We start from the raw sequence: 14,493 nt of genomic DNA on the forward strand, positions 1-14,493 counted from the left end.
TGTGGGGACCGAACTGGAGAAGGAAGATGCACCACAAAGTAGGAGGAGAAGATGAGAAAAAGATAGGAGTGCAAGGCGTGTTGGTGATTTAGTAACAGCTGCTATTACTGCTGCTTGGATTTACGCCAAAAATAGGTTTGATTGGCTAAGGAGACTGAGTGCCCCTCCGACCTCCGCAGGCTGGTAAGAATGATGGAGGGTGTGAAAGGTTGAGGGAGGGAGGAGAAGAGAGTATAAAAGCCAAGAATGGAGGGAGGGCATAGTCTCATCTGTGACATATGATAGGTAAAACCCAAACTCAGCAGACAGTGTAGGTAGAAGAAAACGTGGCCCACACTGAAGCACGAGATACACATCACATTTTTATATTGTTAGTTCTCCAGAGGTATTGTGGCCCCGATATTTAATTTATTCAGGCTTTATTTGATAAATGACAGTGCAGGGAGATATAGTATTGGAAGAGACAGGGATGACAGATCCCTCAAGATCCACTGGAGCCAGCAGGGCGCCTCACTATAGGATAAATAGTTTGATGTAATTTTCTCCTCATGGGAGCAGCAGGATTGGATGATGTATAATGATCCTGCAATCAAACCAGCAGCCTGGACAGCAGTTAATGGAACTCATATGCAAAGCCCAGGACAGCCTTCCTCCTCCTCCTCCTCCTCCTCCTCTTCCTCCTCCTGTAATTGGTCTCCTGCCTGAAGGTTCTGTTCAGGATGCGCCCCCGTGTGGCGGGCAGGAGAGGTGCGGACGCCGCGGGGAGTTTAAAAGCCCCAGCTGAGGAGGAGCTGCCCACAGTACTGAGGAGCTGCACGTCGGGAAAAGTTTTCCTCGAACTATTACACACGACTAAAAGGAGGGAGAAACAGCAACGATGGCAACTCAAGCACAGCAGTCGCCCCACCTGCACCTGGCCGAGATCACCGCGGCGCAGTTCATCGACATCTGGAAACATTTTGACGCAGACGGTCAGTGCGCCCAGGCATCAATTGAGTGATCAATTAGTATGTATTAGAAGATCAATATATAATTGCGAAGTGTGTGTTATTAGATTTTGTTTTGTTTTGTTTATTGTGTTTTAAATAATTAGATTTTTAGGGTTTACATTTTAAAAAAAAAATAATAAATAGCTTTTCCATGAAAAGCTTGTTTAAAAATCCGCAGCATAAACAATATTACAGCATATTACTTAGTGTAAGACAATAGATAGCCAATTCGCTCAAGCTTTATTGAAAATGAATATTAACTATAGAGACATTTTATATTTCAGTGTTAAGTTTTAATAAAATGTACTTGATTTACAATAAATAATAAACTGCTTAGCAATGTGTTCTGTACGATGGTATCACATCGTGTAATATCGTTTATGTTGTGAGTTTATCTGTGATCTAAAATGTGTTGTTGACGGTATTTTTTTTTAATCTGATGAGATGAATAAAATAAGACTACGTCAGTTAAGTTAGAGAGAAGGATGAAGAAGAGGGAGGAGGGAGCTGAACGAGAAGAATGAGAGTGAAGGAGAGATGGGAGAGGGATAAAAGGAAAGGATGCAATGAGAGAGAGAGAGAGAGAGAGAGAGAGAGAGAGAGAGAGAGAGAGAGAGAGAGAGAGAGAGAGAGCCTCTGAATCTGAGAGCAAAATGAACTGGAGGGATTTCTCTGTGCATGTGTTTTGGGTTATTTTTGGCATTATTGGGCAGACCATTATTATTCCATTATAACCTTCAACATATTGTAAGAATTTGAAAATGCAGCCCTCAAACTGCAGCTCTCCAGTCCATTCACATTCCCACAGCACCACAGCACCCTCTGCGACTGATACCGATGCACAAGGAATCATTTAGACTCTGTATGAGATGCACCTGACTTTCAAGTAACTGCCATGTAAACCCATCTGCTCAGAGTAAATGCTCCAACTTTCAACCAGGAGATCAATGTTCAAGAGCCAAAGTGTTTGTAGTGCATTCAACGTACTTAAGCCCAACCATGTTGTTTTCCTAAACCTAAATAAGTGGGTTTGTTGCCTAAACCTAAGCAAGTGTTGTTCGTTGAATTCACAACCCTAACCATTTGAGACCATACGCGTTAAAAAGTGACGGCGAGCATCAGTGCTGACGATGGAATCAGAAGGTGTTGGCTCTACCTCTCTGTACTAAGCCCCTCCCACCAGACAAACACGTGCTTCATACAGTCACCTGTCCATTCATTTCCAGCGCTTGCGGGTAACGCAGTAATATTTTACTTTTATCTGTTACTGATAGGATTTTGATCATATTATTGCATTTACCATGTCAAGTAACATGTTACCACCCAAAGTGTTGGCGCTCATGTTAAAAAACATCATTCAAATTAATAGAAAGTAGCCATGGATCAAGAAAGCTAAGGAGCAATGCTAATCTATCATACAGTTAGAGGGGTGCTATGTTCTCAAGAGATTGTCATCAACAAAACCCACGGGCAGTGTTGGGAGGAAGTGCTCCACGACGCCCTGCCAGAGCTTTTCTGCCAGAGGAAATGTTGCTAATACTTTAGTCTTCTGCTAACCGTAGCCGTGAGCAGCTAGAAGCTGATATATATATATATATATATATATATATATATATATATTGTCATTCACACCAAAAGAGTTGCGAATTTTCCCAAACGCTTTTTCGCTCGACTATGTGGTTAATTTGCTTTTTCGCTGCAGCACATCACTGAATTTCCACAATGCAGAAATGCCAATTTGGCACGAGATACATGAAAGTGAATATTCCATATACATGAGCTTGTTTTCATCAAAGTCAGTTTTCAATTAAAAGTTTTTAGTAAAGCGGGCGTGGCTAATCTCCGTGGCTTCACTCCGTGAAAACATTTACTATTTCCGCCATTCACCATTTGAAATAACCACTAGTTCTGCTTTATACTTGTTGTGGAAGTCCCACAAACGTCGGAACATCAAACGCCCCCGTGTCTGGGTTCATAATATTATCTGTAGCCGCACACAACTCCGACTCCTCCAGGACGAGCGTCTGATTGAAGCCGCTTCCAGCGCTCCTTCAGCGGACCAGAAACAGTTTGACTTAGCAACGGCAGGACAGCGGTGATGACAGGCGGAGCTTCTCAACACTGATTGGCTTTCGCAAAGTGAAAGTATAAATCTGAAATAACAACAAATGGAAATCCTCAACTAAGGAAAAACTATTTCAAGATTGTACTTTAGTTCAGTTTTTAAGTATATTTGCTAACATCTAATACAACATAGCAGCAGGTCTGAAGGGAGCCATGTTATTGGTTGGAAAAGTAGCCCAAGTGTCTCCCTGTGAGCCACTACGGCTTTATTGACTTTCATGTTGCAAATTGAAGGATTATTTTCTGAAGCCATTCAGAAAGAGCTCTGACCTCTAATGTTAAACCATTTCCAAACCTCATCCGATAAATTGAGTTTCATCAAACAGTTTAGTATGACAGCACAGAAGTATCCCACAGAAGTTACACAAAAACAGTCACGTCTGGTTTGTTTTGAGCATAATCATGCTTTGAGCCTAAGCGTCCAACTCTTTCATACTTCAACTGTGATCATAGTGGTGATAGATCAGAAAATATTTTTGTTACAGATGTAACGATTTTGAAAGGTGCAGATAAACAATGTTGACCTGCCGATAGGGGCGCCAGATCAGAATATGTTTTGTAAGGCGATCACAAACAATGCATTTTGTTGTTTGATTTGAAGAAATATTGACTATTTGAATACTAGTTAAGGGGCAATTGATCTTGTAACATTGTGTAGCATTTGCAGCTGAATCCTGCTATGTAAGGAAAACAAAGCAGATAGTTAGTGTAAATGGACCAAGTGATTAATCAATCCAGGATTTCTCTGACCAGGGCAACTATTGTGACTTGTTAAGTGATCGTCTAGAAGCCTAACTGGAGAAGTTCAGGGGTTAAGACTTCTGCTGAAGGGCATCACCCTCTTTGTAATGCAGGTGAAGAAAACACATTATCTTTCCACCCTGATATAGATTCATTAAGTGAATTGCATAAACCCACAACTATAAACACAAATTAAAACGTCTCTCCTAAGTTTGACATTTTTTTTCAAAGCATTGCCTTCTTCTAAAGTAAACCAGTCATATGGAACATGATTGATCCAGGGGAATAGAAGCTTCTACCTCACCACAGGAATAGTCTCTCTCAAAGTAAACACATAACTAAATACAGAGTCTTCCGTCCACTCTCTGAAAGACCGTCTATTTCTGTGGACGTGTTGGCGAGGGCTTGCTGTTGGCTACAATAGCATCATGGCAGCAACAGGATGTTTTCTTGACTACAGCTGCAGCACAGCGGTGCCCAACTGGACCGTGGCTTCTATTAGCTGCAGGGAAGAGGAGGACAACAAACAAACAACTGTGGGCCTCAGCCAGTTGAAGAACGTGTGCACTGATTTTCCATCAGTTTTCAAACTCATGTGGGCTTTTCTTTTCATTCAGCGAGTATTTTTCGCATGATCCTTTTTGTCGTTTTCAGTCATTACGAGTTAGGCAGCTGGATTGTTTTCGAGGTGCCATTGAGCAATCAGTAGTTGAGCTGTGTTTCAAAATGTTTTGGGAAGTAGAGGGTTGCATCTGCTCAGAATGCAGTGTGCAGTGGTGCGCTCCATGTGGCAGCTGAGTTTTGTATTGCAACTAAACTCTGGCAGTAAGCCCCAATGAACTGAGAACATTGTTAGTTCTGAGGCTTTATTACAAGTATAAAGCATGTTCATACATCATAGATGCTTTGTCCTCTATTTAATAACCATTCATGCTAAATGTATTCAGATTCGGAGATCGTGATCTAACAGTACAAGGTGGTAATGAGATTCAAGTGTACTTTGGGTCAATCAGTGCAAGATTTCTTGTTGTTTCCACATCCTTGGAGGACAACAACCACACATCCAGAGGCACAAATACACACATTAATAGGTATAGGCCTATAGTGCAAGCCATAACACTGCCATGCACAATACGTTGTGTATATTCCCCTCCTTGCATGTATTTTGTATTTTGTAAACCAGCCATAATGTCATCTTCATGCAAACTCATGTCAAGAAAAGATAATAATTTTAATAAGTTTGAATAATGACAACAAAGTGAAACTGAACTGAAGCTGAATGTGACCTCTGTAACGTTGGCGTGCTTTGTTTTCACGCCCAAAGCTTTGCGTCCCTGCAGTGATTTGTTTATATCTAAAACAGCAGCTCAGCCAAAGCCCAGATGGTGACATGGAGCACCTATCAAATACTGTGTGCAAAGAGGACGGGGGGAGGTGAGAGAGAACATGATCAGGAAGGAGAGGAGATGAGTGGATAAGAGATTAAGAGATGAAGAGGGGGGCAGGGTGAAGCTCTGCATTTTATTCTGTACATACAGCTGTGTTTTATCCAGAATTGAAGTAACAATTTTATTAACGTTTGTTGTATGATAAGAGGCACGAACACCCCCACACCCCTCCCCCACCAACCCTGCTAGGACTGGACAGATGGGACTCATTCTTATGATTAAAAAGAGAGCTCTGAATGTCCTACATGTTACCCTCCGACTTGCAGGGAAACCAGTGGAGTAAATTTATTGTATTAAAATCATCCCCAGTCATGTGACTGTCATAAGACGTGCAAATCACTGGGGACAGAATGCCCCAATAAGCATCATTCTGACTGCACACTTTCACCCTCTTAGGCAAGCAAACTCATTATACTGCTTACACTCCAGCTACAATGGACTCTTGTGGCTTTTTTTTCTCTCTCTTGCTGCAGCACATCACTGAATTTCCACAATGCAGAAATGCCAATTTGGCACGAGATACATGAAAGTGAATATTCCATATACATGAGCTTGTTTTCATCAAAGTCAGTTTTCAATTAAAAGTTTTTAGTTGTACAGAGATGATATAACACATCTGACCGTTATTTTACTATATTGTGGTTCGCCATGCTTCACTCAAGACATGAATATGAGGCGCATATTGACCACTTGAATACAAGGCTAAACCAACCAAATATTCACACTGATTTAAGTACATCTGTGAGCGTGTACGTTTTGTATAAACTGCTTACTTGGATCCAATCACAGGGGACATGAGGTACGACTAGCACTCAAGGTTTGGCAACTGTTCCAAAATGTAAAGACCCTTGTTGACCTTTTTATCTTTAGTTCACATTAACAGTCTTTAATCAAACTTTTGAACAGTCAACAAAGCTTCAGGCCACTTAAAAGCTTCATAACATAATTTGTGCCAAACTAATTTAGTTTCTCTGGTGTCGTGCAGGAAATGGTTACATCGAAGGGAAGGAGCTGGAGAACTTCTTCAAAGAGCTGGAGACTGCGAGACGAGGAGTAGGCGTGGTGAGTGTGCGCACATTTCTGAATACTTACTGAGGTAAATTGACCAAAAGTGATCAATCCTTCATTTGACAAAATAAAATCTGGATATATAAGTCATAATTAACAAAGTGTTCTCACTATCTTGATTGGAAAATGGAGAGAATTGAATTTCATACAAGCTGCTGTTGACTTGGGCATGTTTTGAAAGTTTTTTTCTCCAGTATATGTTTAAATTAAAGCCCGCATTTTCACTGGTGTCTTTGATCTGTCATTTGATGTGGTTGCAGGATCCTACACATGCTACTTTCAAAGAAAAGATGAAGGAGTTCATGGCTAACTTTGACAAGAACGCTGATGGGAGGATTGAGATGTCAGAGGTGAGAACTAACTGAAAACGACCTTTAGTGGTTGAGACACTTATAGCATATGCACAACATCTCTGGTTTGGCTCTAGCTTTTATTGCGTGAAATAACCCTTTCTCTGTCGCTATATTTTTTCTGTGTCTTCATTGCCCATCTTCAATCAAGTTTCTGGAATAAAAATTATTCTGTCTCTTTGTAGTTGGCTCAGCTTCTGCCCACAGAGGAAAACTTCCTGCTCTGTTTCAGAGAGTTTGTGGGATCCAGCGCAGAGTTTATGGCTGTAAGTTTGTATATATTCGTATTGGTCTATTTTTTTTAACCTTATTTATGTTTTTATTTATTTGATTATAACTCTATATATTAGCTATAGAGTATATATAAGATCAAGCTCTTACACGCATCACAAATTAATTACATTTAAAGATGGTTAAGAATTTTGATTTTACAATGGATAAAAAGGACACTATTAGCCTTCTTGTCCTGTTTCTCTTGAAAAACATTGCTTAAAGACTAACTGCTTAACTTTACTTAGCTGTGAAATTTTCCTCAAGTCAGCGGCGGCGTCTCAGCTCATCCTGTGGGAGACATGTTCAGCTGCCTTGCCATTCCTTTTGTTTCTCTGCCAAGTTAGAACGCCTGTTTCTTGTGAAAACAGTCCAGTAAGGGTGTAAATTGTTCATTTACACCATTGATGATGTCTGGAGTTAAAACACTGACAAACATGTTTGAAGTTGTACTGGAAATGGTGCTTCATTTAATATTTTGGTTCTGACAGCATGAAGCTGACTTACATTGTCTTGTTTGAATGAACTGAATTCACCGTCCTTAATACCCGTAAAAAAGGAACATTTTCAGTGTAACAGTTATTACCAAACCAAACATAAACTCTAGTCTTAAATAGTTCTCTGATAACTCTAAATCAAAGATAGTAGGTCCTTTAAACAGCCGGAATTTAACGCTTTGCCAGCTAGTAAATAATTGCATATTTGACTTGCATATGTTGCACTTGCATATGTTGCACAGATATGTTGAAATAATTAAAAAGAAATGTCGAGGCATCGAACATCTGGTCCACTTTGATTGAAAATAACCACACACGCTTGGTGTACTCTTGGGTTGAGCTGAGGGGGTTTCAGTGGTGTGATGTTCAGGCTGCTTTGTGTGTTAAAGCTATTCTCAGACAGCAATACATTATGAATGGACCACAGCGTTCTGCAGGGGAAAGGCAGTGAGTGCTGGAGGGGTTTAGGTATCTATCTTTAATAAGGACTTTGACAAATTCTATATTTACACAATGTCAGATGACACCCTCGTACCTCTGTCATTTCTCTTCACTGTCTTTTTCTGTGAACCAGGTAATGTAGAAAACATTTGGGCATGTTTTTCTTCTTGATTATTGTTCTTTAAGGAGCATGCATGTTTTCTGACAGCTACTGAAACAACATTACTCTTCTCCTGCAGGCCTGGCGGAGGTACGACACTGACCGAAGTGGATACATTGAGTCGAATGAGCTGAAGGTAAGACACAATATTCCAAACTCTAAGCATTGATGTAGATTAATTTTAAGTGCATGCTAAATAGGCTGCATAGCTGGTCTGACAGCACTCTCACTGAGTTTGAGAGTTGTGGATTTATAATATCAAAACAAAAAAGAGAACATCAAATAAATACTTGTATGTGCACATTTCTCTTTTGTAAACACACCAGACCTCAGTTTAGATGATGATTAGCTTCTGTTTAATGCCAGTGCTATAATTAATGCTAATGTCTCTGCTGATGGTGCTACTCTGAACCTGTACATTGTGTGTTGTACTCTCCATTGAAAATTCTCACTTTCGTGTGAAAAACAAAACCATGTAGCACATTTTTAGTTTTTTTATTCTCTCTTCAGGGTTTCCTGTCAGACCTGCTGAAGAAGGCTAACAGAACCTATGATGACAAGAAGCTTAATGAGTACACACAGACAATTGTGAGTATTGTCAGGCACAGAATGTGTTTTTTCTACTTCTGCAGACTCAGAAGATTATAACTGCACGATTTCAGAGTTGTATCAGACTTTTCATTTTTAGAAACATTTTATTCTACTTATCCATATTTATATGAACATCATAGTGGAACCATATATTTTTTACTGAACAACATGAATGCCTGTGTTCACCCTCCAGCTCACCTGAAGTGCTGATACATCACTTTACACTTGCTGCCATTTAAACATGCACGACAGCTCACATTTTAAGACCTCCTGCTTGCTTTCTCTGATAAGTCCTCTTCTCTCTGCAGCTGAGGATGTTTGATCTGAATGGCGATGGTAAACTGGGCCTTTCTGAGATGGCGAGGTGAGTGTGTCTCCACTTTTATTTGCTCTGTGTGTACATTTTTAAAGGATGCCGTCAAGATTAAACCTTCCTTTTTGCTTGATTGCAGGCTCTTGCCGGTACAGGAAAATTTCCTGGTGAAGTTCGAGGTAATATTACTCTCAAATTGATTTTAGGCATAAAGTCACAACTATCAACAGCTGTTCCTCTGACGTTGAAAAGTTAGACAACACTGGAGATTCAGAACAATTCAACATTATTTGATTCACTACAAGAGGATTATTTGTCATCAAAATACTCAATGGACATATGGGTCATTGACACAAATGCACTTATGTTAAATCCTTTAGGAATTAAACATTACAACATTTCATGTAAAACATGATAGGCTCCTCTTATGTGTCTAGAAATAGATTTTATCTTCAATTTAATCCGTTTTAAGAATTTTAATTTGCATCTTAAAATAAAACTAGCTCATCTTCTTGCATAGTTTCATGTATATTCTTAGTTGGGAGACATATTTGAGGGAATACATATGTAAACCATTCGTAGTTCAACATTTGTAGCACAAAGAAAATACAAATCTCTATACATGAACGTCTTGAATATGTTTTTTGGTCATATGTGTTGCCATACGTGCAAGCTCGCTAGAGCAGATCAACAATTCCTTTCTGACAGCAGATTAGTCTGATCAGGATTAACTCAACTCATCCCAGTTATCATAATCTGCATGGATTATTATCGGTTCTGGATCTGGTGGGGCTTTTACTGTTCTCTAGAAATACCCGTTTCTAACAATTTTCACTGTTTCCTCTCTTTCTTTTACAAAGGGGATCAGCCTCACTGTTAAAGAATTTGACTCCCTCTTCACCCTCTATGATAAGGTGAACAGAGCATGCTTGTCTGCAAGTGTGTTGTCTTATACTTTATCTTTGTTATTTTATATGCATTTTGTGTGTGTTTGTTGCTGGACGGTTAAGAAAAGAAACATTTCCATGTTGTTGATGAAGCTGTATTTGCGTAATCACACATTTCCTCTTATTAATGCACTTTGAGTTATATTTCCACGTAATATAACTTCTAATAACAAGTGAAAAATGTTTAGTTATGAGCTTTGATAGCCTCTTTTGATGACATTTTCATATTATAGTACGCATTATAGCATTTAGCTCAAAGTGCCATGTACAGACTCGAAGAGCTGCCACTACATCTGGAGACTCTCTATTGTTATTTTGCTCGGTATAATTCAGATCTCTCGTTTCGTCTCTCTCACCAGGATGGCAATGGCTATATTGATGAGCAGGAGCTGGATGCTCTGCTGAAGGACCTCTGCGACAAGAACAAAATGGTAATGAATAGTTAGCCCATTGATTGATCAGTTCAGATTACTTTTCTACTCTCCAAATATAGAGCAGAGATGGAACAGCTGTCTGAGATGCATGTTCTGTCCATAGATGACTTTGTGCATGCTGATTTTCTTTGCCCTTGTCCTTTGTGGCAGGACGTGGATCCCGAGGACACAAAAGGACTGGTGGGGTACAAGAAGAGCATCATGGCTCTATCTGATGGAGGAAAACTGTACCGCACTGAGCTGGAAATCGTCCTCTGCCGGGACTCCACGCTGTGAGCTCCTTGCCTGGGACCCTGCCGTCCTCCCCCACTGCCTCCTCCTTCCTACCTCCTGATGTAACCTGGTGCATGTGTGACCCTTAACTTTGCTTCACCACTTAGAGTGAAAACAAAAGTGCTCCGGAGAGCACACAGTGTACCGCTGGCCCTGCTATTTTAGCTTTGTACCCCTCTGAGTTGTATTTCTTTTTTTGGATTTTAAAATTCAGTTCCACAGTGACATAGTCATAGCAATGACTACAGGAATATACTGGGTATTTATTCATTTTAATTCCCGTTTTTATTATTCATTTTTTACGTTCATCTCATATCTATATGTTTCTCTCCCAATGAATTTTAAATTAATGCTTTTGTTCTGTAGCATCTGTTTATTTATTTCTATTTATATAACATGATCTTATTTGACAAGGCCTGTACTGTTCTATCAAAGATATTGAGATAATTAATAAATATAAGACATCAACTCCTGTCCCAGTTATTCTCTTGAATTATATATTCATATCTTCATCTAAACAATTTGCAGTTACACCTCAGCTATCGGGAGGATCACTTTAACTGTGCCACGGCCTCGACTGAGTTTGTTCAGTATTTTCTCTCAGCGTCGTGTAAAAGAAAATAATTTCCCCCCACTCAGAGAGTTATGTTCTTCTGGTGAAGATTACAGCTTCAGTACAGATGCCCAGAGCAAGTGTTTTCTCCAGAGTGCTCCACCTTCACTTTCTAATCTCCTGGTAACAGAAAGTGTGATGTAGAAAAAGCTTGAGCTGCTCCATTTTTCATAGAGGAGAGGCTCCAAAGCCTCTGTGCCACTTTGTGGTGAAGTGAGCAGAGAAGGAAGGGCTGAGGGATCCGGGACAACAAATGTATAGCAGCATGATTTTCTGACTCTTTCTACACAAATCTGTCATTTGAAAAATACAACAAAGATTTACACTTTTATATAATTTAAATATGCTTCTTTCTCATATCCAAATGTGTGTATGTCTCAAACATATTTTCCAATATATCACTTTCATTTATATATTTACAACTCCCTGAAATTCCAAAAATAACTTATTTTTTAAACATGCTCTACTAGTTTACTCAAAAAAAGGGACATTTTCTATTTATTTCTTGAGGAAAGAGAGTGAACCAACCCCCATACTTCAGCATCATGGAATAGTCTACCTTCCATCAATTAATGATAAGCTCTTTCATCTTTAATTAAACTCACTATCGTTAAAGCACAACCCTTTCACACACCACCATTACTGCAGACACACACACACAAACAAACAATACTGTGTTCACCTATTTCAGCGAATGTTCAATGTTAGACACACGTACACAACAATGGCACACAGTGAAACACTGTTAATGCTGACAAGGGGGAAAAAAGAGAGTTATAGCCGCTCTGATTCCTTCACACACATCAGTCCTACTCCGTGAGAGCAATGAGACAAGTGAGAGAAACAGACTGTCTGTACAGCTGCACACAAACACACACACACACACACACACACACACACACACACACACACACACACACACACACACACACACACACACACACACACACACACTTGAGTCACTTCTTGATATGAGTGCATGAAGCTAAAAACAGATATAGTGCTGCATGGTTTCTTTCATGCAGCATACTAACTATAAGGATGTTGATCAGTAGCTCAATCAGCAGTAAAACCATTCAGAGATAATAAACATTTATTCTGCATGTGACTCAAAAGACGCCATGATGGTGGTTCTTCGTCATCATCTCCTCATCTTACTGTGTGTACTATTCATTCAAGTTGGGTGACAGTTTTACACATCAACTTGGGTCATTGTGGAGATTTTAGTTACTGCAGTGTTTTCTAAGATATGAATGATGTTTCTGAGATGTCTGTTGCACTAAAAAAATCTGTGGAAATATTAGTGATATTTTTGGATCTCAGTCTAATTGTGTCTCTTCTGACAGATAATGGGGACAATGCTTTCCTTTTCTTTCACTATAGAAGCCACAGAAATCACATCGCAACATTCAACTTACACACTCAAATAAGCTACATATCCAATTTGTATGTGAGATTCATTGTGTTGTGCTCAGCACTATATAGACACACTGGGTCACAACATTATTAAAGTACAATGTATAATGATTAATAATTCATAATTTGTGGACTCGTATGTAAAACATTTCTTATGATGATTTTTTGTTCATCTTGGTGACCCTAAAACCCAAACAGTATTGTTAAAGGACTTGAAACTTTGCAGGTGTTTTCACGTATTCTAGCTGACTGGAGCAATGCTGGGAATTACATACAATAGTTCCTGCTTAAGAGCAACATATATAAAAGAGGGGCATGTCAATGGGAGTTTTTCACTGAAGACACGTTGACCACTCACAGTAGTAAAATCACAGGTGTGAATAATTAAATGAATGATGGTTAAATTCCATTTAGCTGCTTTAGTTTCAGGGTCATGGTATAGTATCACAATGTTGCTTATTGGACTGAAGCCATCGTTAATGTAATTAGTACCTGTGCTTTACTACGACTCATCAAAATGTCTGCTGTGAAAAAAGTAAATCCAGACAAATGGTCTAATCAGCAAAAATCAAAGGGAAAAAAAACGTGTGGTTGTAAAAGTCACCACATTCATCCTCAGGTCGCTGTCAAGCACCACTGGTTTTAGCCTGAGCGACACTCATGTTCACTATGACTGTACTCTCTCAGTATAAATAAAAAATGTGATCCATGAGGACATTCCCTTAAGCTTGACTGTTGCCCTAATTTTTCTGTGCAAGTAGTTGAGAATTCCTGTTAATGCACTGGATGTTCTCTAAGTCATAAAATACACATTGAACACTGGACATCTGGTGCGTAAGACTGAACCAAAAACACTCTAAAAACCTCAGAAATTCTCTGAAGCACAAGTATGATTGCAGCAAGAAGAGGAGGGGGATCTTTCTGATGAATGTTTCTCATATATTATGTTTTATCTTGCAAAGATGACAGAATGGAAAACCTGTGTCTCATATTAACTATAAGTGATGTATGAAATAAAACCTTTTGCCACAACCTATTAACCCGTAATCTCACATGATTGGGTAGAGAAGTAACATTTACATATGTCATACTGTGTATGAAAATTGAAAATCTTCATATTTTTTTAGAAGGAATAGCAATAATAACAGTGAGGACACACTCATGCACACACACACACACACACACACACACACACACACACACACACACACACACACACACACACATATACTGTACAATGGGTATTAAAGAGGCCTTTTCAACCCGGAGTTAAGCTGTGAGACGTCTCAGCATTACTGTCAGTAACACTTCTCTCTTATCAGTTTTTATTCTTTTTCTGCTGCTGTTTCATTTTCCTGCTTTTCAGCTCAGCTCTGTTTTCTCAGTTCCTCAACCTTCAGTTGCTCTTGTTATTTTGCTGTCATCAGTTTCTTTCCACAAAGTAGTTAAAGGACAAATGTAGAATGATTGAGATGCAAAACAGTACAACTTCAACTGATGGTTTTAAGGAAACAATGCTTGAAACATGGCACGGGGCTTAAGATGTACTGAATAAACAATATAAACATTAACAGGTATGTTTTCATCTCTGTTCCACAAATAACTGTTTTGAATCATTGCATGTGTGAATGTGCACTCTCTCTGACATGATTGGTTTGTTGGAAACGGCCATATCTCCTTCATACACTGGCAGCACCTCATGTAAGCCAAGTTGTGTCCCGCTCTGTCACTCTGTTGGGGAGCCAGTGAGTCTGAGTCCAGAAAATGTTTCATGGGCATCCAGGCCCTGCTATGTGATGTTTTTCCAGGTCGATGTTC

General features: G+C 39.4%; 1 pseudogene across 1 annotated transcript; it reads left to right on the forward strand.

Moving 5' to 3' along the window:
- Positions 1-567: 567 nt before the first annotated feature.
- Positions 568-10,731, forward strand: LOC306734977 (calretinin-like; annotated as a pseudogene). The gene is made up of 11 exons: positions 568-971; positions 6,288-6,364; positions 6,631-6,720; positions 6,906-6,986; positions 8,168-8,224; positions 8,599-8,676; positions 8,988-9,043; positions 9,132-9,171; positions 9,853-9,906; positions 10,299-10,370; positions 10,524-10,731. The product of its transcript is annotated as a calretinin-like (transcript).
- Positions 10,732-14,493: the final 3,762 nt, after the last annotated feature.

This window comes from Taurulus bubalis (genome assembly GCF_910589615.1).
Source record: "Taurulus bubalis genome assembly, chromosome: 4".
Classification (NCBI taxonomy): Eukaryota; Metazoa; Chordata; class Actinopteri; order Perciformes; family Cottidae; genus Taurulus; species Taurulus bubalis.